This window comes from Delphinapterus leucas, chromosome 2 (genome assembly GCF_059928025.1).
Source record: "Delphinapterus leucas isolate spDelLeu-1000000601 "Yukka" chromosome 2, BTC_Dleu_Yukka2, whole genome shotgun sequence".
Classification (NCBI taxonomy): Eukaryota; Metazoa; Chordata; class Mammalia; order Artiodactyla; family Monodontidae; genus Delphinapterus; species Delphinapterus leucas.
The window spans coordinates 82,769,534-82,793,437 of NC_143130.1; the positions used below are offsets into that span (position 1 = coordinate 82,769,534).

Consider the following 23,904-nt stretch of genomic DNA (forward strand, 5'->3'; position numbering starts at 1 on the left):
AAATGGGAATAGGAACATACATATCGATAATTACCTTAAATGTAAATGGACTAAATGCTCCCTCCAAAAGACACAGATTGGCTGAATGGATACAAAAACAAGACCCATATATACGCTGTCTACAAGAGACCCACTTCAGACCTAGACACACATACAGACTGAAAGTAAGGGGATGGAAAAAGATATTCCATGCAAATGGAAACCAAAAGAAAGCTGGAGTAGCAATTCTCATATCAGACAAAATAGACTTGAAAATAAAGACTATTAGAAGAGACAAAGAAGGACACTACATAATGATCAAGGGATCGATCCAAGAAGAAGATATAACAATTGTAAATATTTATGCACCCAACATAGGAGCACCTCAATACATAAGGCAAATACTAACAGCCATAAAAGGGGAAATCGACAGTAACACATTCATAATAGGGGACTTTAACACCCCACTTTAACCAATGGACAGATCATCCAAAATGAAAATAAATAAGGAAACACAAGCTTTAAATGATACATTAAACAAGATGGACTTAATTGATATTTATAGGACACTCCATCCAAACACAACAGAATACACATTATTCTCAAGTGCTCATGGAACATTCTCCAGGATAGATCATATCTTGGGTCACAAATCAAGCCTTGATAAATTTAAGAAAATTTAAATTGTATCAAGTATTTTTTCCGACCACAACGCCATGAGACTAGATATCAATTACAGGAAAAGATCCGTAAAAAATACAAACACATGGAGGCTAAACAATACACTACTTAATAATGAAGTGATCACTGAAGAAATCAAAGAGGAAATAGAAAAATACCTAGAAACAAATGACAATGGAGACACAACGACCCAAAACCTATGGGATGCAGCAAAGGCAGTTCTAAGAGGGAAGTTTATCGCAATACAAGCCCACCTTAAGAAGCAGGAAACATCTCAAATAAACAACCTAACCTTGCACCTCAAGCAATTAGAGAAAGAAGAACAAAAAACCCCCTAATTTAGCAGAAGGAAAGAAATCATAAAAATCTGATCAGAAATAAATGAAAAAGAAATGAAGGAAACAATAGCAAAGATCAATAAAACTAAAAGCTGGTTCTTTGAGAAGATAAAGAAAATAGATAAACCATTAGCCAGACTCATCAAGAGAAAAAGGGAGAAGACTCAAATCAATAGAATTAGAAATGAAAAAGGAGAAGTAAAAACTGACACTGCAGAAATAAAAAAGATCATGAGAGATTACTACAAGCAACTCTATGCCAATAAAATGGACAATCTGGAAGAAATGGAAAAATTCTTAGAAATGGACAACGTGCCAAGACTGAATCAGGAAGAAATAGAAAATATGAACAGACCAATCACAAGCACTGAAATTGAAACTGTGATTAAAAATCTTCCAACAAACAAAAGCTCAAGACCAGATGGCTTCACAGGCGAATTCTATCAAACATTTAGAGAAGAGCTAACACCTATCCTTCTCAAACTCTTCCAAAATATAGCAGAGGGAGGAACACTCCCAAACTCCTTCTACGAGGCCACCATCACCTTGATAACAAAACCAAACAAGGATGTCACAAAGAAAGAAAATTACAGGCCAATATCACTGATGAACATAGATGCAAAAATCCTCAGCAAAATACTAGCAAACAGAATCCAACAGCACATTAAAAGGATCATACACCATGATCAAGTGGGGTTTATTCCAGGAATGCAAGGATTCTTCAACATACGGAAATCTATCAATGTGATAAACCATGTTAACAAATTGAAAGAGAAAAACCATATGATCGTCTCAATAGATGCAGAGAAAGCTTTTGACAAAATTCAACACCCATTTATGATAAATACCCTGCAGAAAGTAGGCATAGAGGGAACTTTCCTCAACATAATAAAGGCCATATATGACAAGCCCACAGCCAACATCATCCTCAATGGTGAAAAACTGAAAGCATTTCCACTAAGATCAGGAACAAGACAAGGTTGCCCACTCTCATCACTCTTATTCAACATAGTTTTGGAAGTTTTAGCCACAGCAATCAGAGAAGAAAAGGAAATAAAAGGAATCCAAATCGGGAAAGAAGAAGTAAAGCTGTCACTGTTTGCAGATGACATGATACTATACATAGAGAATCCTAAAGATGCTACCAGAAAACTACTAGAGCTAATCAATGAATTTGATAAAGTAGCAGGATACAAAATTAATGCACAGAAATCTCTGGCATTCCTAAATACTAATGATGAAAAATCTGAAAGTGAAATCAAGAAAACACTCCCATTTACCACTGTAACAAAAAGAATAAAATATATAGGAATAAACTCACCTAAGGAGACAAAAGACCTGTATGCAGAAAATTATAAGACACTGATAAAAGAAATTAAAGATGATACAAATAGATGGAGAGATATACCATATTCTTGGATTGGAAGAATCAACATTGTGAAAATGACTCTACTACCCAAAGCAATCTACAGATTCAATGCAATCCCTATCAAACTACCACTGGCATTTTTCACAGAACTAGAACAAAAAATTTCACAGTTTGTATGGAAACACAAAAGACCCCGAATAGCCAAAGCAATCTTGAGAACGAAAAACGGAGCTGGAGGAATCAGGCTCCCTGACCTCAGACTATACTACAAAGCTACAGTAATCAAGACAGTATGGTACTGGCACAAAACCAGAAAGATACATCAATGGAACAGGATAGAAAGCCCAGAGATAAACCCATGCACATATGGACACCTTATCTTTGATAAAGGTGGGAGGAATGTACAGTGGAGAAAGGACAGCCTCTTCAATAAGTGGTGCTGGGAAAACTGGACAGGTACAGGTAAAAGTATGAGATTAGATCACTCCCTAACACCATACACAAAAATAAGCTCAAAATGGATTAAAGAGCTAAATGTAAGGCCAGAAACTATCAAACTCTTAGAGTAAAACATAGGCAGAACACTCTATGACATAAATCACAGCAAGATTCTTTTTGACCCACCTCCTAGAGAAATGGAAATAAAAACAAAAATAAACAAATGGGACCTAATGAAACTTAAAAGCTTTTGCATAGCAAAGGAAACCATAAACAAGACCAAAAGACAACCCTCAGAATGGGAGAAAATATTTGCAAATGAAGCAACTGACAAAGGATTAATCTCCAAAATTTACAAGCAGCTCATGCAGCTCAATATCAAAAAAACAAACAACCCAATCCAAAAATGGGCAGAAGACCTAAATAGACATTTCTCCAAAGAAGATATACAGATTGCCAACAAGCACATGAAAGAATGCTCAACATCACTAATCATTATAGAAATGCAAATCAAAACTACAATGAGATATCATGTCACACGAGTCAGAATGGCCATCATCAAAAAATCTAGAAACAATAAATGCTGGAGAGGGTGTGGAGAAAAGGGAACACTCTTGTACTGCTGGTGGGAATGTGAATTGGTTCATCCACTATGGAGAACAGTGTGGAGGTTCCTTAAAAAACTACAAATAGAACTACCATATGACCCAGCAATCCCACTACTGGCCATATACCCTGAGAAAACCAAAATTCAAAAAGAGTCATGTACCTAAATGTTCATTGCAGCTCTATTTACAATAGCCCGGAGATGGAAACAACCTAAGTGCCCATCATCGGATGAATGGATACAGAAGATGTGGCCCATATATACAATGGAATATTACTCAACCATAGAAACAAACGAAATTGAGCTATTTGTAATGAGGTGGATAGACCTAGAGTCTGTCATACAGAGTGAAGTAAGTCAGAAAGAGAAAGACAAATATCGTATGCTAACACATATATATGGAATTTAAGAAAAAATAAGTGTCATGAAGAACCTAGGGGTAAGACAGGAATAAAGACACAGACCTACTGGAGAACAGATTTGAGGTTATGGGGAGGGGGAAGGGTGAGCTGTGACAGGGCGAGAGAGAGGCATGGATATATATACACTAACAAACGTAAGGTAGATAGCTAGTGGGAAGCAGCCGCATGGCACAGGGATATCGGCTCGGTGCTTTGTGACCACCTGGAGGGGTGGGATAGGGAGGGTGGGAGGGAGGGAGACGCAAGAGGGAAGAGATATGGGAACATATGTATAACTGATTCACTTTGTTATAAAGCAGAAACTAACACACCATTGTAAAGCAGTTATACTCCAATAAAGATGTTAAAAAAAAAAAAATACGGGCACCCAAAGAAGCTACTGGCATTAATTGACAAGCCATGGAGCAAGGGTATAAAAAATAAACAAAAACAAGCTTCATTTACATTGTACTTTTATCCATAGGCCTAGCAGTCCTAGCAATAGAGGTAGTACAGAGTATTTCCATGAAAGTTAGTACTTAGGACCAAAATGTGGATTTCATTCACTTGTGCAACATATCTACTGATTATCTACTGTGAACCAGGTACTATGCTGCATACTGAAAGTACAGCAAAGAAGAAAACAGAGCATTCCTGGGATTTTGGAATTTATAATATAGTGAGGAGAGGCAGACAATAAAAACCCCTCAATATAATGCGAAGTAGTGTAAGTGTTCTGGAAAAATAAAATGCAGGGTAAGGGAGCAGATGAGCTGAGCGTACATTTTCTTCGATAGGGCGCTAAGGGAAGATCTCTAATGAGGCGACATGAAAGCAGAACTGAATGAAGTCAGAGAGCAAACCATGCAGCCATCTTCTGGAAGAGCATTTCAGGTAGAAAACATAGCAAGTGAAGTAGCCCTCGAGCCAAAGAGTGTCCTTGATAAGTTCAAGGAGATGCAAGGAAGCCAGTGTGGCTGAAGCGGAGTGAGTGATTGAGAGTGGTGAGAGCTGATTTCAGAGAGAAGCTAGGGTCAGGTCACATAGGATCTTGAATTCTATGATAAGGACCTCTCGTCCTAAGAGTTATGGAATAACGCTGGAGGTTTTTGGTCTCATTTTACATTGGTAAAACATCACTTTGGTTGCTGTCTGGAGAACAGATTACAGGGACCTAAAAGTGGAAGCAGCAGTGTATAGAGGAGCCACTGCAGTAGAATGAACAATGGACAGACCTGGCTGTTTGGACTTGGGTGGTAACAGTGATGACTGTGGTAGATGTGGTGCAGCATAAAGTCTAATCCTGGTTCTGTGTCTTTCCATCATATAACCTTGCCTCTTACCTCTTCTCTGCCTAGATAAGCTTTCTAAGAACAGATAACACAACAGATAAGATAAATGTTTGCTTCCTCACACCACCTTGTCTGCTCAGACAAGGATAAGATAAATGGATAGATGGATGGATAAAAGAATGTAAAGGTTGTATCCAGTTCTTTTGCCATCCCTATTCCTTCATTTTCTCCTTAGTTTTGCTGAGAATAGACGAGGTCATCAATCAAACTGATAGAGGACATGTTTAACATTGGACACGGTCTAAAAGTTTCCTGGTGTACAGCTTCCCATGGGGAAAAGCCACTGCTGTGTCTTAAAAGACCTAATTTTCTGCCTTAAAATAAAAAGCCCTGTGTATATCAATAAACTTTTTATTAAGAATTATCAATAAAATATAAACAATTTTATTCCATATACATAGCTCATAAAAAATACTCATAAATAATCAGTTTCATGTATTTCTCAGGTTATAACATATATTGCAAAATCATTGCTTGTAGCTTTTTCTTAAAAGACTTAAATCTTTATGGGTTTCATTTCTTTTAGTTTCCTGTACATTTTCTCATTACTTATTTAAATGTAACCTGTAGTTGAGATTCTGTTTTAGGATAAAATTGATTTCTATCAATTATTTACAACTTATAAAAAAAATAGGGATTTATCTTTTTGGTAGATTTCAACTAAGTCATTTTCTCTTTGCTTTCTGAGTTGCAATCATCTGTTTATTACTTATAAAGGAAATGGAACTAATAGATAAGTCATGAACAGTTAAAAAATGCTTCACTTAATTTATATTTTAGCCACAAGTGATTAAAATATCCTAAATACTTGATTACTTTTAATTTTATTAATGGTGGTAATGGTTATTTTTTAAACTTTATTGATAATTTCCTTGGGAATTCTCACTTTAAAAAAAGACAATGGCCTTAAACATGTGAAAAACGCATAACTTCGTTAATACTTAAAGAAATGAAAATTTAATGAGATGGTAGTTATCTATCATATTGCTAAAGTAGAAAATACAGTGTTCTGCTTTTTAGGGAAAAGTTAGCAATACATTTCAAAATTTTAAATGTGCATATCTTTTGGCAATTCCACTTCTAAAATTTCCTGTCTAAATATGCTTGCACATGTAAACAAAAAATATATGTACAGAGTTATTTATATTAGCAAAGTATTAAAAATAGTCTAAATATTTATTGATATAAGAAGAATTAAGTATGTTTTATACAACCATTCTATTGAAAACAATATAATTGTAATAGAGAATGAGGTAGATCTAAATGTATTTACACAGTACAAACTTCAAGTTATATTGTTAAGTAAGATAGCAAGGTGAAGAAGAGTATGGATAATATATTACCACTTATGTAGAAAAGAAAAAAGATAGGTGCACACATACATGTGTATGCTTAGAATATTTCTGGAAATACACAAGAAACTGGAAACAGTGGTTAACTTGTCAGGTAACAAAAAGAAACTTTTCACAGAATATTTTTTGTACTGTTTTAACCATGTACCTGTATTTTCAAAAACTAGTAACTTATTTAAAAAATACAACTAGAAAAAGTAAAGAGCAAAATAGACAATTTAGGAAAATAAATCAGTACTTGAAGCCTAGCTTAATAAAATCCTCTAGGATGCAGGGATAATTCTAAGAGAAGAAAATTAGAGAATAAATGATTGATACAGTAGTCAGAGAGACTTCTATAACTAGAGAGGAGAGATCCAACATAAGGACAAAAAAAAAAAGTTAAACAAATGGAACAGAATCAATAATAAGATGCATAATTAAAGAGAACAATCTTTTAGTGGGAGAGAGAGGAAAGCAAGTATGAAGTTAAGAAATTCTCTACTAGTGAAGAGATACTCACGTCTAGGTACTAATGAATAATAAATAATAAATAAAAATAAATAATAAAACACCTGCCAAAATGTTTGAAAGACAAAATAAAGGAAAAAAATCTTTTAGGCTTATAAACAGAAAAGCAAGTATATAAAATTATTTAAAGCAGGCTGACCTGTGATCCTTCCATTCCGTAGAGGCTATGGGATAACAAAACAACATCTACAGAGTCATGAGAGGAAAATTTGCAGTGGACCGAAGAATTTTATATACTGATTTGTTTTTGGCATGAAGGCAAAGTACATACAGCTGAACTGGCTCTACTAATCAACATGCAAAGATATGGAGGGATTGGTTCCTTCTTTCATGAAGCATGTAGATAAACCATAAAAGTGATACATCTTATCATGAATCATTTTTCGTTACAGAAATAAATCTATTTACTGGACACAAGGAGTTCTTTTGTTCTAGCCTCTCTCCCCCTCAGGCCAGACTTGTACCAGATTCAGAAGTCTAATTAAATAGGAATTACAATTTTTATTAAAGGATAAAACAGCCACCATCTATGCCAAGAAAAATGACTGAATGAAAAGATCCAAAAGGTTATTATGGGTACCTCTGGATAACTCTTCTCCCCTATGTACTTGTATTTAAATAAGAATGATTTTTCATGTTTATTCTGGAAATGAAGATACATATTCACTGAAAAATATTCAAACAATACAGAAAAGTTCAAAGAAAAATATCAATTACCATAAATCCCATGATTCACAGATACGTTGTTAAACTATGCCTGATTACCCTTCAGAATAACACTGTATCAATTTATGTATCTAAAATATATGTGTGCATACAATTTGTATAAATGCTTTATGTTCTATAACCCACTCCTTTCACTCAACAATCTTCCATGCCAATAAAATTAATGTCATCATTTAATATGGTTTTTAAAAACTATGCTTTGTGTATTCTTGGGCATACACTTCTACATATTTCTGTTATATTCTCCAGATCGGTCTGAGCTTAGAGAATAAAAGATCTTTCTATTACATCATACGACTTCATCAAGGGGGTTGATACACAAAAAGTGAGTTTCAGATGGATTGTAGATCTAAAATAGAAAGGTAAACAATAAAGCTTTTAGAAGAAAATGTAAGAGATTATTTTCATAATCTTGGGTAGGCAAAGATTAATTAAAGAGGACAAAAACAGTAGTACTAATAAAGGAGGTTACTGATAAATTGCACTGTTTAAACTTAGAACCTCTATTTTTCAAAAGAAATCATTAAATGACATGTTAAAAAGGCCATACTACCCAAAGCAATCTACAGGTTTAATACAATCCCTATCAAAATACCATGACATTTTTCACAGAACTAGAACAAATAATCCTAAATTCATATGAAACCACAAAAGACTCAGAATAGCCAAAGCAATCTTGAGAAAAAAAGAACAAAGCTGGAGGTATCACACTTTCAGACTTCAGAAGATACCACAAAACTACAGTAATCTAAACAGCTTGGTACTGGCACAAAAACAGATACACAGATCAGTGGAACAGGATACAAAGCCCAGAAATAAGCCCACACACCTATGGTCAATTAATCTACAACAAAGGAGGCAAGAATATATTATGGAGAAAGGACAGTCTCTTTAACAAGTGGTGCTGGGAAAACTGGACAACTACATGTAAAACAGTGAGATTAGAACATTTCCTCACACCATAAAGAAAAATAAACTCAAAATGCATTTAAAAATTAAAAAATAGAAACAAGCAAAAGGCAAACAAACAAAAATAAAGAAAATAAGTAGAATATTTCTATAAAATGAGGATGAGAAACCATAAAGCTCCTAGAAGAGAACATAGGCAGAACACACTTTGACATAAATCGTAGCAATATTTTATTGGCTCTGTCTTCTAAGGCAAAAGATAAAAGCAAAGATACATAAATGGAACCTAAGTAAACTTAAAGCTTTTGCACAGCAAGGGGAACCGCTGACAAAAGTGAAAAAAATCTACTGAATGGGAGAAAATATTTGCTAATGATATGACTAACAAGGGGTTGATATACAAAACATATAAAAAGCTCATACAACTCAACATCAAAACAAAACAACAACAAAAAACGCCAAACACCACAATCAAAAAATGGGTAGAAGACCTGAATAGACATTTTTCAAAGGAGACATACAGATAGCCAACAGGCACATGAAAAGCTGCTCAACTATGCTAATTATTATAGAAATGCAAATAAAAACAAGGTACCACGTCTCATCTGTCAGAATGGCTATCATCAAAAAGTCTACAGGGCTTCACTGGTGGCACAGTGGTTGAGAGTCTGCCTGCTGATGCAGGGGACATGGGTTCGTGCCCCGGTCCGGGAAGATCCCACATGCCGCGGAGCGGCTAGGTCTGTGAGCCATGGCCGCTGAGCCTGCGGGTCCGGAGCCTGTGCTCCACAATGGGAGAGGCCACAACAGTGAGAGGCCCACGTACCGCAAAAAAAAAAAAAAAAAAAAAAGTCTACAAATAAAAAATGTCGGTGAGGATGTTGAGAAAAGGGAACCCTTGTACATTGTTGGTGGGAATGTAAATTAGTGCAGCTACTATGGAAAACAGTATGACACTTCCTCAAAAAACTAAAACTAGAACTACCATATGATCCAGCAATCCCACTCCTGGGCATATATTCAGAGAAGATGAAAACTCTAATTCAGAAAGATACATGCACCCCATGTTCTTAGCAGCATTTTTACAATAGCCAAGACATAGAAGCAACCCAAGTGCCCATCAACAGACAAACAGATAAAGAAGATGTGGTATATATATACAATATTTCTCAGCTATAAAAAGAATGGAATTCTGCTATTTGCAGCAACATAGATGAACCTAGAAAATACTATGCTTAGTAAAATAAGTCACATACACGTGGAATCTAAAAAAATAATACAAGTGAATGTATACTCAAAACAGAAAAAGACTCACAAATTTAGAAAACAAACTAGTGGTTACCCAAAGGAAGAGGGAAGGGGGGAGAGGCATATTAGAGGTATGCGATTAAGAGATACAAACTACTATAAAATAGATAAGCAACAAGGATATATTGTATAGCACAGGGAATTATAGCCATTATCTTGTAATAACTTTTAATGAAGTATAATCTGTGAAAATACTGAATCACTAAGCTGTATACCTGAAACTAATATAATATTGTAGATCAACTATACATCAATAAAGACATTATTAAGAGAGTAAAAAAGCAAGTCATAGACTGAGAAAATATTTGCAATACAAATATCCAACAAAAGGCTAATATCTACAATATATAAAGAGCTTAAAATTTTTAAGAAAATGTCAGAGAGCTCAATTAAAAAAATGGACAAAAGATTGAAAAGGTAGCTCACAAAAGAAATAGCCAAATGGCCAAAAACCTTATGAAGAAGTATCTCACTTTCTTAGTCATCGGGAAAGCAGAAATTAAACTACAATTTTAATTATCATTACACGTCTATCAAAATGGCTAGAATGAAAAAGACAGGCAATAGCAAGTTGGTGGAGATGTGGAGCAACTGGAACTTGTATACACTGTTGATGGGTCAGGTAACTGGTATAATCACTTTGGAATACTAGTTTGTAATATCTACTAAACTGAACATATGCATCTCTATGACTTAGTAAGTCCACTCCTTGGGTATATCTATGACAGATATGTGTACATATATATCCACTGAAATGTGAATAAGAACATTCATAGCACCACTTTAATAGTCTAAAATTGGAAACTACCCAAATATACCTCAATAGTAAAATGAATAAATAAATAGTGGCATATTTGTACACTGGAACATAATACTGTAATGAGAATGAACAGACTATGTGGGTAATATCTCAAAAAAATAATGTTCAATGAAAGAATCCCAGCACAAAATAGAATGTATTCTATGGTTTGATGTAAATGAAGCTCCACAACAGGCAAAAGTATTATATCATGTTAGAAGTCAAAATAGTGAGTAATTTTATCAGAGGCATTAGGTAGTGACTGGAAAGGAACATGATGGGGACTTCTGAGGTTCTGTTAACAGGTAAGTGCACTGTGTATAAATCTATCCAGCTGGACACCTATTATTTGCACAATTTCTCTATGCATGTTATAGTTCAATAAAATGTGTACTCAGTAAAAATATACCTCATCCTTTAGGCAATGGTCATTGATTAAAGGTACTTCATGTACTGGAGGATTTATGAACATATAAATTACATGATGTCAACTGCACTATATCTAGGCCAACACTTTTCAGAATAGATAGAGTATGAAAAACACAGCATCTTGGTATTTTTCCCCTTCTTTATTGAACTTACCATCAATAAAATTCCCACCTGAAAGTTAAAAATACTAGTCCAATATTTTGTTTACATTTGCAATAGTACTTTTATATAATCAATCGCTCATATTCATTTACCTAAATTTTTCATTGTGTCAGCTAACAAATTTTACTCTTTATGTGAAAATTAAGACAAAGAGAATCAATATATGTAGGGAACTATTTAAGCACAGACTTATTCTTTTCTCTTTCCCTTTTTATTTATTTATACTACATTGTAATTTAACTTAATTCAACAAGTATAATTGATTGTGATGTGCAAGCCACATATTGTGCTATGGGAATACAAAAGAAGCCTAGGATATAATCCCCACATTTAAGAAAAAGTATAGAAAAACTCATGTCTTTGGGGTTAGATGGATGCACTGGAGGAAAGATTTGAGACAGCAAGGGAGACAGAGACATGAATTTTTGTCTTGAATCCATCACTTACTGCCCTGTCAACTTGGGCAAACCATTTTACTCCTAGAAGGCTCAGTTTCCTCTTGTGTAAAATGGGACTGTAACTCTATCCCCCTTCAGGATGTTTTGTGAAAGTTCAGTGAGATAACACTGTATAAATGTGCCATCACTGAAATATACTTTATAAATGGCAGTAATTGTTACAACTAATTGTAGTTGTAACAAGAACTACCATATTAAAAGACTATTACAGTAACTTGGTTAAAAAGGATAAGACACAGAAAATGACATTGTTTAGCCAATTTTTCATCTCTCTTATTCAGAAATAGTGAATTGTACAATATTTTATTTTGATATAATGTAAAAATTACAGAAATGTTGCAAGACTAGTACAATGAACTCCCATATCTTCTTTACTCAGACTCAACAATGGTCAATATTTTGCCAAATTTGCATGATGTCTCTAGTTCATATATATTTAATATATATACACATACATATCTAGATGTATAAAAATATATAATTATTTTTATGAAATACGGTAAGGGAAATATCCATTGATTTCTATGTTCTTGAATGTTTATATGTATTGAATTCTGTCAAATACTTTTTCAGCATCCATGGAGACTACCATCTGCTTTTTCTTCTTATGCCTACTAATATGTTATATGATATTAGTGGATTTCCCAATAATAAACTAGCCTTTTGTCTTAGTCTGTTTGGGCTGCTATAACCAAATGCCATAGACTAGGTGGCTTATAAGCAACAAACATTTATTTCTCACAGTTCTAGATCTAGGAAGTCCAAGGTCAAGCCTCCAGCATGGTCATGTTCTGGTGGAGGCCCTTTCGGTCTTGCAGAATGTGACTTCTTTTATCTTCACAGTGTGGAAGGTGCTTGGGAGTTCTCTGGGGCATTTTTAAAAAAGATCCTAATCACTTTATGACTAGAGACCCTGAAGATATCTCCGTTATCTTTAAGATCCAATAAATTTACCAGGATCTGTTTCAAAGCTGACAATTCCAAGTTGATTTTCTAGTATTAAGTCAGCCTTGTCAATTTGTACCTGGAAGTCTTTTATTTCTATAAAATTTTCTTTTATTACAGTTTTGAACATAAATTCTATTGCTTTCTTTTGTTTTCCCTTCTCCAGGGACTCTATTTCCACATATTAGATTTTCTTTACCTATCTTCCATTTCAACAACTGTCTCTGACTCTCTTTACTTCTTTGGAAACTCCAATTACACATATAAGAAGTTATCACTTGCTAGTATTAGTCCATGCTGACCTCTCACTCAGCTCGGGAGTCATACTAATGATTCCTTGTATTTTCTTATTAACTCTTACTCTAATCAAGCTATAATGTGGAGACTCCCCCGCCTTTTTTTTTTTCTTTATCATGTGAACCCTAGTGTTTACATCAGTGTTTGCAAAAAGTAGGAGCTCAAAAAACTTTGAATAAATGAATTGGAATTAATCATTCAAGGGCTAAAAGGATTGGCTAAATAACTATGGAGACCACTACATATAAATAATTATCTTATGATGTATTCTTGGTGACTGAATATATATATATATAGGATAATCTGAGGATGAGTGGAGTCACAAAATAGTACAGTTCATTTGAAATCTGGGAACTTACCCTGTTCTCTTCACTGTCTCATTAGTTATCATTTATTTTTTGGTTCATTTGTTGCTTCTTTCAAGCTGAAGTACCTCACAGACTTATTCCAAAAGCAGATAACAATAGCATCAATACATGTTGCATGACACTGAATCCTGCTACCAGGTAAGTATTATCAATTTAATATACAGAAAAATTCTAGGGATTGGCGAGGAGGGGGCGGGGTGTGGCCAGGCCAGCTCTGGGGACGCCACATGCTGCATCTGCCCCCAGGCACGCCCGCCGCCACTGCCCTTGCTGTGGAGCCATGAGGAGCCCTGTGGAGCTGAGCTCATGAGCTAACCCTAGCCAGGGGCCTGGAGCCAGCCGGCAGGCATCCTGGAGGCGGCAGCACAAGGAGGAGCCTGACGCACATACTTGGCCCTGTGAGGGGTGCGGCGTTGGTGGCTCCGGCCCCTGGACCAGGGAGTGGTGGCCCAGGACCCCGCATCTACTTTCAGAGCCGCCCTGGGGCTGCAGGCGAGGGCCCAGGTGGCGCAGACGATGAGGGACCAGTGAGGCGCCAAGGGAAGGTCACAGTCAAGTACAACCGCAAGGAGCTACGGAAGCGCCTCAACCTGGAGGAGTGGATCCCGGAGCAGATCACTCACCTCTACAACTGCCAGGAAGAGGAGATCCTGGAGCTGGAAATTGATGTGGATGAACTCCTGGACATGGAGAGTGATGAATGACACCCGAGCTGCCAGGGTCAAGGAGCTGCTGGTTGACTGTTACAAACCCACTGAGGCCTTCAGCTCTGGCCAGCTGAGCAAGATCTGGGGCATGCAGAAGCTGAGCACACCCCAGAAGAAGTAAGGGTCCTCTACCCAGGTGAACGATGGCTCCCACAGGACAATTGCTGACCCCCAACCTCGTAGCAACAGTAATACCAGGGGAGCCCTGTGGCCAGGCCTGGTGCCATGAGCAGGGCTCCCCATGCCCCTGGCCCAGGGACCTCTTCCCTGCACCCTCAGTTTTCCATTTTGGGGGTTTTATTATTATTAAACTGATGGGACTTTTTGTGCTTTTATATTGACTGTGGTGCAGGCCCTTTAGCAGAGCTAGGATATGCCTTTGATGCAGTTAAAAAAAAATTCTACTGTATATATAGCAAATCAACTTCCATTATTCTTGGAGCTAGACAATAAATGAAAATTTGAGTGAAGCATGTTATTACAGAAGTTTTAAGATATAGAGAAAATCAATGTGTGAAGACCTCTGAAATTGTTTATCCTTTAAAAGCACTGCATTTGTGAGTTCTTAATACCTTTTCATCAGTCAGGAAAATAGTGAATAAAGTTGCATTTCTGTTAGTGTTACATTAATTTAACTCTCATTTTCTACCAAAAAATCCAACAAATTTATATGAAGCAGTACTGCCTATATATGTGTGGGGTTGCTGTTGAGAAACTAAGCTGTTCAAATGAAGTCAAGTAAAAGGCTTTTAAACTTAAGACCTGTCTTTTTCCTTGTACTAACTACAGCCACTATAAAGTTTAAAAAATATTTAACTCATATACATTTTGGTCCTTTAGAAGAATCAATTAAATCCAAATAAAAAATATATCAATCTGACGCTTTATCTACACAGTTAATACATTACTAAATATATACTAATTGTAATGTTTATTTTTAAGAATGGGAAGATTTATTAATACTTCACTAAAATATCAATATAAAATAATTGGACCTGCCTCTGCAGCAGACACTCCAACACTAACACAGAATAGGCTTTTGTTTCCCCTGGCTGCTTTCACTAAGGCATGACCCACAGGAGTCTCCTCTCAATGTCCAGAGATAGACTCATCCACCAGAGGGCAGACAGCAGAAGCAAACAGAACTACAATCCTGCAGCCTGTGGAAAGAAAACCACATTCATAAAAAGAAAGACAAAATGAAAGGCAGAGGACTATGTACCAGATGAAGGGACAATATAAAACACCAGAAAAACAACTAAATGAAGTGGACATAGGCAACCTTCCAGAGAAAGAATTCAAAATAATGATAGTGAAGATGATTCAGGACCTTGGAAAAAAAAATGGAGGCAAAGATCAAGAAGATGCAAGAAATGTTTAACAAAGACTTAGAAGAATTAAACAACAAACAGAGATGAACGATAGAAAAACTGAAATGGAAAATACACTAGAAGGAATCAATAGCAGAATAACTGAGGCAGAAGAACGGATAAGTGACCTGGAAGACAGAATGGTGGAAATCACTAGCACAGAACAGAATAAAGAAAAAAGAATGAAAAGAAATGAAGACACCCTAAGAGACCTCTGGGACAACATAAAACGAACCAACATTTGCATCACAGGGGTCCCAGAAGGAGAAGAGAGAAAGGACCTGATAAAATATTTGAAGAGATTGTAGTCAAAAACTGCCCTAACATGGGAAAGTAAAGAGCCACCCAAGTCAAGGAAGGGCAGAGTCCCAGCCACAATAAGCCCAAGGAGAAACATGCCGAGACACACAGTAATCAAACTGACAAGAATTAAAGACAAAGTAAAATTATTAAAAGCCAAAAGGGAACAACAACAAACAACATACAAGGGAACTCCCATAAGTTAACAGCTGATTTCTCAGCAGAAACTCTACAAGCCAGAAGGAGGCTGCACGATATACTTAAAGTGATGAAAGGGAAGAATCTACAACCAAGATTACTCTACCCAGCATGGATCTCATTCAGATTCAATGGAGAAGTCAAAAGCTTTACAGACAAGCAAAACTAAGAGATTTCACCACCACCAAACCAGCTCTACAACAAATGCTAAAGGAACTTGTCTAAATGGGAAACACAAGGGAACAAAAGGACGTACAAAAACAAACCCAAAACAATTGAAAAAATGGCAATAGGAACATACATAACGATAATTACTTAAATGTGAATGGACTAAATGCTCCAAACAAAAGACACAGGCTCGATGAATGGATACAAAAACAAGACCCATACATATGCTGTCTACAAGAGATCCACTTCAGACCTATGGACACATACAGACTGAAAGTGAGGGGGTGGAAAAAGATATTCCATGCAAAAGGAAAGCAAAAGTAAGCTGGAGTAGCAATACTCATTATCAGATAAAATAGACCTTAAAATAAAGAACGTTACAAGAGACAAGGAAGAACACTCCATAATGATCAAGGGATTAATCCATAAAGAAGATACAATAATTATAAATATACATGCACCCAACATAGGAGCAACTCAATACATAAGGCAACTGCTAACAGCTATAAAAGAGGAAATTGACAGTAACACAATAATAATGGGGGACTTTAACACCTCACTTACACCAATGGACAGATCATCCACACAAAAAATTAAGGAAACACAAGCTTTAAATGACACAATAGACCAGATAGATTTAATTGATATTTATAGGACATTCCATCCAAAAACAGCAGATTAACTTTCTTCTCAAGTGCACACAGAACAGTCTCCACGACAGATCACATCTTGGGTCACAAATCAAGCCTCGGTAAATTTAAGAAAATTGAAATCATATCAAGCATCTTTTCTGACCACAACGCTATGAGATCGGAATTACAGGGAAAAGAAAACGTGAAAAACATAAACACATACAGGCTAAACAATATGTTACTAAATAACTAAGAGATCACTGAAGAAATCAAAGAGGAAATCAAAAAATACCTAGAAACAAATGACAATGAAAACATGATGATCCGAAACCTATGGGATGCAGCAAAAGCAGTTCTAAGAGGGAAGTTTATAGCAATACAATCCTACCACAAGAAACAAGAAAAATCTCAAATAAGCAATCTAACCTTACACCTAAAGGAGCTAGAGAAAGAAGAACAAATAAAATGCAAAGTTAGTAGAAGAAAAGAAATCATAAATATCAGAGCAGAAATAAATGAAATAGAAACAAAGAAAACAATAGCAAAGATCTATAAAATTAAAGGCTGCTTTTTTGAGAAGATAAACAAAATTGATAAACCTTTAGTCAGACTCATCAAGAAAAAGAGGCAGAGGACTCAAAGCAATAAAATTAGGAATGAAAAAGGAGAAGTTGCAATGGACACTGCAGAAAAAAGCATCATAAGAGGCTATTACAAGCAACACTATGCCAATGAAATGGACAACCTGGAAGAAATGGAGGAATTCTTAAAAAGGTATAACCTTCCAAGACTGAACCAGGAAGAAATAGAAAATATGAACAGATCAATCACAAGTAATGAAATTGAAACTGTGATTAAAAATCTTCCAAAAAACAAAAGTCCAGGACCAGATGGATTCACAGGTGAATTCTATCACACATTTAGAGAAGGGCTAACACCCATCCTTCTCAAATTTTTCCAAAAAACTGCAGAGGAAGGAACACTCCCAAACTCATTCTATGAGGCCACCAGACACCAAAACCAGACAAAGATACTACAAAAAAGGAAAATTACACTGGTAAATATAGATGCAAAAATCCTCAACAAAATACTAGCAAACAGAATCTAACAAACATTAAAAGGATCATACACCATGATCAAGTGGGATTTATCCAAGGGATGCAAGGATTTTTCAGTATACGCAAATCAACTAATGTGATAAACCATATTAACAAACTGAAGAATAACTCCATATGATCATCTCAATAGATGCAGAAAAGACTTCTAACAAAATTCAACACCATTTATGATGAAAACTCTCCAGAAAGTGGGCATAGAGGGAACCTATGTAAAATAATAAAGTCCATATACCACAAACCCACAGCAAACATTATTCTCAATGGTGAAAAACTGAAAGCATTCCTCTAAGATCAGGAACAAGACAAGGATGTCCACTCTCACCACTATTATTCAACATAGTTTTGGAAGTCCTAGCCACAGCAATCAGAGAAGAAAAAGAAATAAAAGGAATACAAATTGGAAAAGAAGAGGTAAAACTGTCACTGTTTGCAGATGACATGACAGTATACATAGAGAACCTTAAAGATGCTAACAGAAAACTACTAGAGCTAATCAATGAATTTGGTAAAGTAGCAGGATACAAAATTAATGCGCAGAATTCTCCTGTATTCCTATACACTAATGATAAAAAATCTGAAAGAGAAGTTAAGGAAACACTCCCATTTACCATTGCAACAAAAAGAATAAAATACCTAGGAATAAACCTACCTAAGGAGACAAAAGATCTGTATGCAGAAAACTATAAGGCATTGATGAAAGAAATTAAAGATGATACAAACAGATGGTGAAATATACCATGTTCTTCGATTGGAAGAATCAACATTGTGAAAATGACTCTACTACCCAAAGCAATCTACAGATTCAATGCAATCCCTATCAAACTACCACTGGCATTTTTCACAGAACTAGAACAAAATATTTCACAATTTGTATGGAAACACAAAAGAGCCCAAATAGCAAAAGCAATCTTGTGAAAGAAAAACAGAGCTGGAGGAATCAGGCTCCCTCGGATTCCAGACTATACTACAAAGCTACAGTAATGAAGACAGTATGGTACTGGCACAAAAACAGAAATATAGATCAATGGAACAGGATAGAAAGCCCAGAGATAAACCCACACACATATGGTCACCTTAGCTTTGAGAAAGGAGGCAAGAATATACAATAGAGAAAAGACAGCCTCTTCAATATGTGGTGCTGCGAAAACTGGACATCTACATGTAAAAGAGTGAAATTAGAAGACTCCCTAATACCATACACAAAAATAAACTCAAAGTTGATTAAACACCTAAGGGTAAGGCCAGACACTATAAAACTCTTAGAGGAAAACATAGGAAGAAAACTCTTTGACATAAATCACAGCAAGATCTTTTTTGACCCACCTGCTAGAGAAATGAAAATAAAAACAAAAATAAACAAATGGGACCTAATGAAACTTAAAAGCTTTTGTACAGCAAAGGAAACTATAAACAAGACGAAAAGACAACCTTCAGGATGGGAGAAAATATTTGCAAACTAATCAACGGACAAAGGATTAATTTCCCAAATATATAAACAGCTCATGCAGCTTAATATTAAAAAAACAAACAACCCAATCAAAAAATGGGCAGAAGACCTAAATGGACATTTCTCATACGAAGACATACAAATGGCCAAGAGGCACATTAAATACAAGTTAAAACTACAATGAGGTATCACCTCACATCAGTTGGAATTTGCACGATTAGAAAATCTACAACAACAAATGCTGGAGAGGGCATGGAGAAAAGGGAACCCTCTTGCACTGTTGGTGGGAATGTAAACTGATACAGCCACTATGGAGAACAGTATTGAGGTTCCTTAAAAAACTAAAAATAGAACTACCATATGACCCAGCAATCCCACTGATGGGCATATACCCAGAGAAAACCACAATTCAAAAAGACACATTCACCCCAATGTTCATTCCAGCACTATTTACAACAGTCAGGTCACGGAAGCTACCTAAATGCTCATCGACAGATGAATGGATAAAGATGTGGTACACATATACAATGGACTATTACTTAGCCATAAAAAGGAATGAAATTGGGTCATTTGTAGAGATGTGGATGGACCTAGAGAATGTCATACAAAGAAGTCAGAGAGAGAAAAACAAATTTCCGAATATCGTATATTAACGCATACATGTGGAATCTAGAAAAATGGTACAGATGAAGCAGTTTGCAAGGCAGAAATAGAGACACAGATGCAGAGAATAAACGTATGGACAGCAAGGGGGGAAAGCCGGGGTGGGGGGGGTTGTAGTGGGATGAATTGGGAGATTGGGATTGACATATACACTAATATGTATAAAATAGATAACTAATAGAAAAAATTTGGAAAGCACTTGCAAGGCAGTTTATATCTCAGAGGGAATTTCTCTATTCCAGGAAGATTTCTTTCAAGTAGCTAATAAAAGGTGAACACATCAGCAGAAAAATGGTCAAACTCATGAATGGAAAAGGAAATACAAATGACTAGACAGGAAAAGATGATCAACTGTACTTGTTGTTAGAAAAGGAAAATCCAATCCCAAGATAATTTCACCCAGGAGATTGATAACAATTAAGCATATTGATAATACCTGGTATTGGCAAGATATGGAGAAGCAGACACTTTCAAAACCATTAACAGAAATCTTTAATGATACAACTTTACTGGAAATTACTATCAATACTGGATTTACATTTCTTAGCCCACTGCTTTTTTCTCTTCGCAATCACTGCTGTCTTCATTTTTTGTGACTTGATAACTATGTAGATGACCTAGGTAGTGTCTTGGTTCTCAGCTCTGAGCTCCACTCTCCCTTGGGTTTGTCCTCCCTCCCACAACAGCCATCCCTTTCTAGGGTCTGACCTTAGATCATGTCGGTACCAACAAGCGCACTCACTCTAAATCTCAATTTTTAGCATTCTGCTCTTTGAAAGGCATTGTGCTCTTTGACTACTACTTTACCTCGCTCCCTCTTATATCCACTGAGACCCACATTTTCTCTCTAAATGACCTCATTCATAACTTTACTTTCTCTTTAACTACCTGAGAGTCTACGGTCCATGACTGTAATCTCTTTTTTTATATATACCCTCAAATACTTGGCGTCTCCCTTTGTCATACTCTCCTGGCCAAGGACAAACCTGTGAAAAACCAATTCCTTATCTCTTCTGTGCCTGTATCCTAGTGTCTCAACAGGACTGGAAAAAAACATCACCATGCTGGCTGTTGTTATCTAAAATAATGGCCACAAATGTCAAAAGGGCCCTCCATATGGACAGCCGTCTCCACAGTTCACTAAGCACTTGGTCCCTATGCTCTGAGAGTATTATTTTATATTCCTGTTCTTCTCTTTCCACAAACATACAAGAACCCTTGTCCCCTCTTCACTCTTAGCAGATCACCGAGATTCCACTACCACATTTACCATTTTGCCTCCTAAAGCCATGTACTTTTCCTCTCCTCTTGCTACTATGACTGAACTACCTCTACTACTACCTAAAGCTAAGCAGTCCACTTGTGTACTGAATAATAGCCAACTTCTCCCACTCAAAGACTTGGCTGTTGCAATCATGTACTTTCTCTTCTGCATCATAAATTTTTCCTCTGTGCAACTGAATTATTCCCATAACCACAAAAACACATGACATATTTCTATTATAAAATGGATTTTTAACACTAAATGAAGACCAAAGGGATCAAAGAATTAACATACATACAGAAATAACATTAGAAACTAACAACATATTTTGCTGGATAACACTGAAACTAAAAGAAACCATAAAGATAGATCATATGATATAAAAAAACCTTATAACAAAAATAATGCAATTTAAATGGAATCCATCCTGAAAAAAATATATGCAGCAATAGTTTTAAAAATTAAAAGCTATATTGTATAAAGAAGCCATACAGATTAAAAATTAAAATAGTATTCATTGAATTAAAGACCAATATTTCAAGGGCAGGGACATGAATAAAAAAAAAAACAAGTAAAATTAGTCAACAAACATACAAAAAAATGTTCAGTTCCTTAGTTATGAAAGAAATTCAAAGTATAAACACATAACGACGTACCACTTTATTAAAACAGCAAACTTAAAGTTTTTCCAATATTCTATTCTGTTGAAGGTGGGCTGAAACAAGCATAGCCATCCCCTGGTGACAGTGCACACTGGTGAAAACTTCAGTACATGATTTGGTAACACATTTCAAGAAATATACACAGTATTAATCATACTGTTGATATTCAATGATTCTACTGGGAATTTGCCCCAAGGATGTAAACAAAATGAGGAAAAATCATAATACAAGAACATTTTCATTGTAGCGTTATTCATTGTAATTTAAAGAATGCTATTAACCTGATTATCCAAAAATAGAGAGTTGGTTAAAAAGCTGAGGTTTACGGATGTGGTGAAATATTATGTAACTACTGAAAAGATTCTGAAACTCTATCAATATGCCAAAATTTATAAAACATGAAAAAATACAGAAGTGCATTTATGCTATTATTACAGTTATACAAAATTCTGTGTGCATATGTAGCAGTAGAAAATGGAGAAGAAGGATCACGGCTAACTTAAAAATCTATTTCTGTTATGATTATTGAACAATAAAACATAAGTTAAATAAATTCAAAATTATCAACAAAGGAAACATTTTTCTTGCATCGTGAAGCAGAGAATTATTGTTTCTATTTTATATTTTAATTCAAGCTTTAGATCACCCAGTCTAATGAAAACTGGCAAAGGCACTGAATTCTGACTTCTCCTTTTGGAACAGTAATATACCTACACATAAATGGCATTCATGAAGAATTAAGTAGCTATTCAATGCAAAGACGTTGGACATAATATTGTTATTAATGGAATCTTACCAACATGTTTTATAGTTAGAACAATTCCATGTAGAAGAGAGGGAGAGGGAGAGAGGGAGGATGAGAGAGGGAGAGACGGAGGGAAGAAGAGACAGAGGGGGAGAGAGGGAGAGAGAATTTTAGACACACCTTATGCAGCAGAAGAGAGGCAATGTGAGAAGCTTGGCATCTAAGGAAGGAATCCATAGGGAAAATGATCTCGTCTTGTACTAGTGAAGCTGTGAGTGGGTTTGAGAAGAAGGGAGAAAAGAGGAGGACACTTAAAAGTAGACTGTTGGAGCTTTGACCCTGCAGAAGAGGAGTAAGGAAGAGTGGAGCACTTAGTCTGATCTGAGGATGCGAGTGGGGTTCCTGGGCTCAGAGTGAGGCTGTCAAGTACAGCAGAGGAAGAACAGCTTTGGAAAAAGGATGAATTATTGATTTCACTTTGGGATTCTAGAGATACTTCTTCACCACCAACCCTCTAGAGAGGCTAATTGTAAGTCACAGATACATACATCAAAGCAGTTCAAAAGGCAGAGAAATTGTACCTAAATACAAATATGAATCGTGGATCCACGTGGATCATGTGCCTTTAAGGCAAGGGTATATGCATTAAGATATATTCTACTTAGCATTTTAGAATTGAGGAGATTCTGAGTATATGAATCCAGGAATTCACTCAGAAAGAGGATGCCTCATGTTGACTAGCGTAGAGGGGTGAGCCATAGTTAAATCTACATTTTAAAAATGTGCATGCTTATAATCGGTGAGCACAAAGCCTTGGAAAAAAGGGAACTGAAGGTTTAAAATACAACTCTTTTGTAGACACAGCACTTTCTACTAGAAGAAAAGCCAGCAGATGGGCATCTTTATATCGTGCTCCCCCTTCCATCCATATTTTAGTAGAAGAATCAGGGCCATTAGGAGACACTCATAGGAAAATCAGTTGAATTTGTAAGGATTTAATCACAAACTTTATGAGGCTTAGAATTTACTGTAGGATCATAGCTGCTGGTTCAGTAATTTCACCTGAAAATCTCACTTGGTCTGGGCCAAAAATGTGGCCCTTTTTCTTCTTTTTACTTAGAAAGCCTATAGGCTTTCCTTACATGTAAACCCCATCATATACTTTGCTAAGCTGATGGTTGCTTGGGATCTATTTACCTTAT

The 23,904-nt window shown here is 35.9% G+C and overlaps 1 protein-coding gene and 1 pseudogene across 1 annotated transcript in view; one reads left to right on the top strand and one right to left on the bottom strand.

Moving 5' to 3' along the window:
- UNC13C (unc-13 homolog C) overlaps positions 1–23,904 on the bottom strand; it is a 385,689-nt gene that overhangs the window by 125,901 nt on the left and 235,884 nt on the right. The window lies entirely within an intron of this gene.
- LOC111177887 (protein phosphatase 1 regulatory subunit 14B pseudogene) lies at positions 11,047–14,415 on the top strand (annotated as a pseudogene).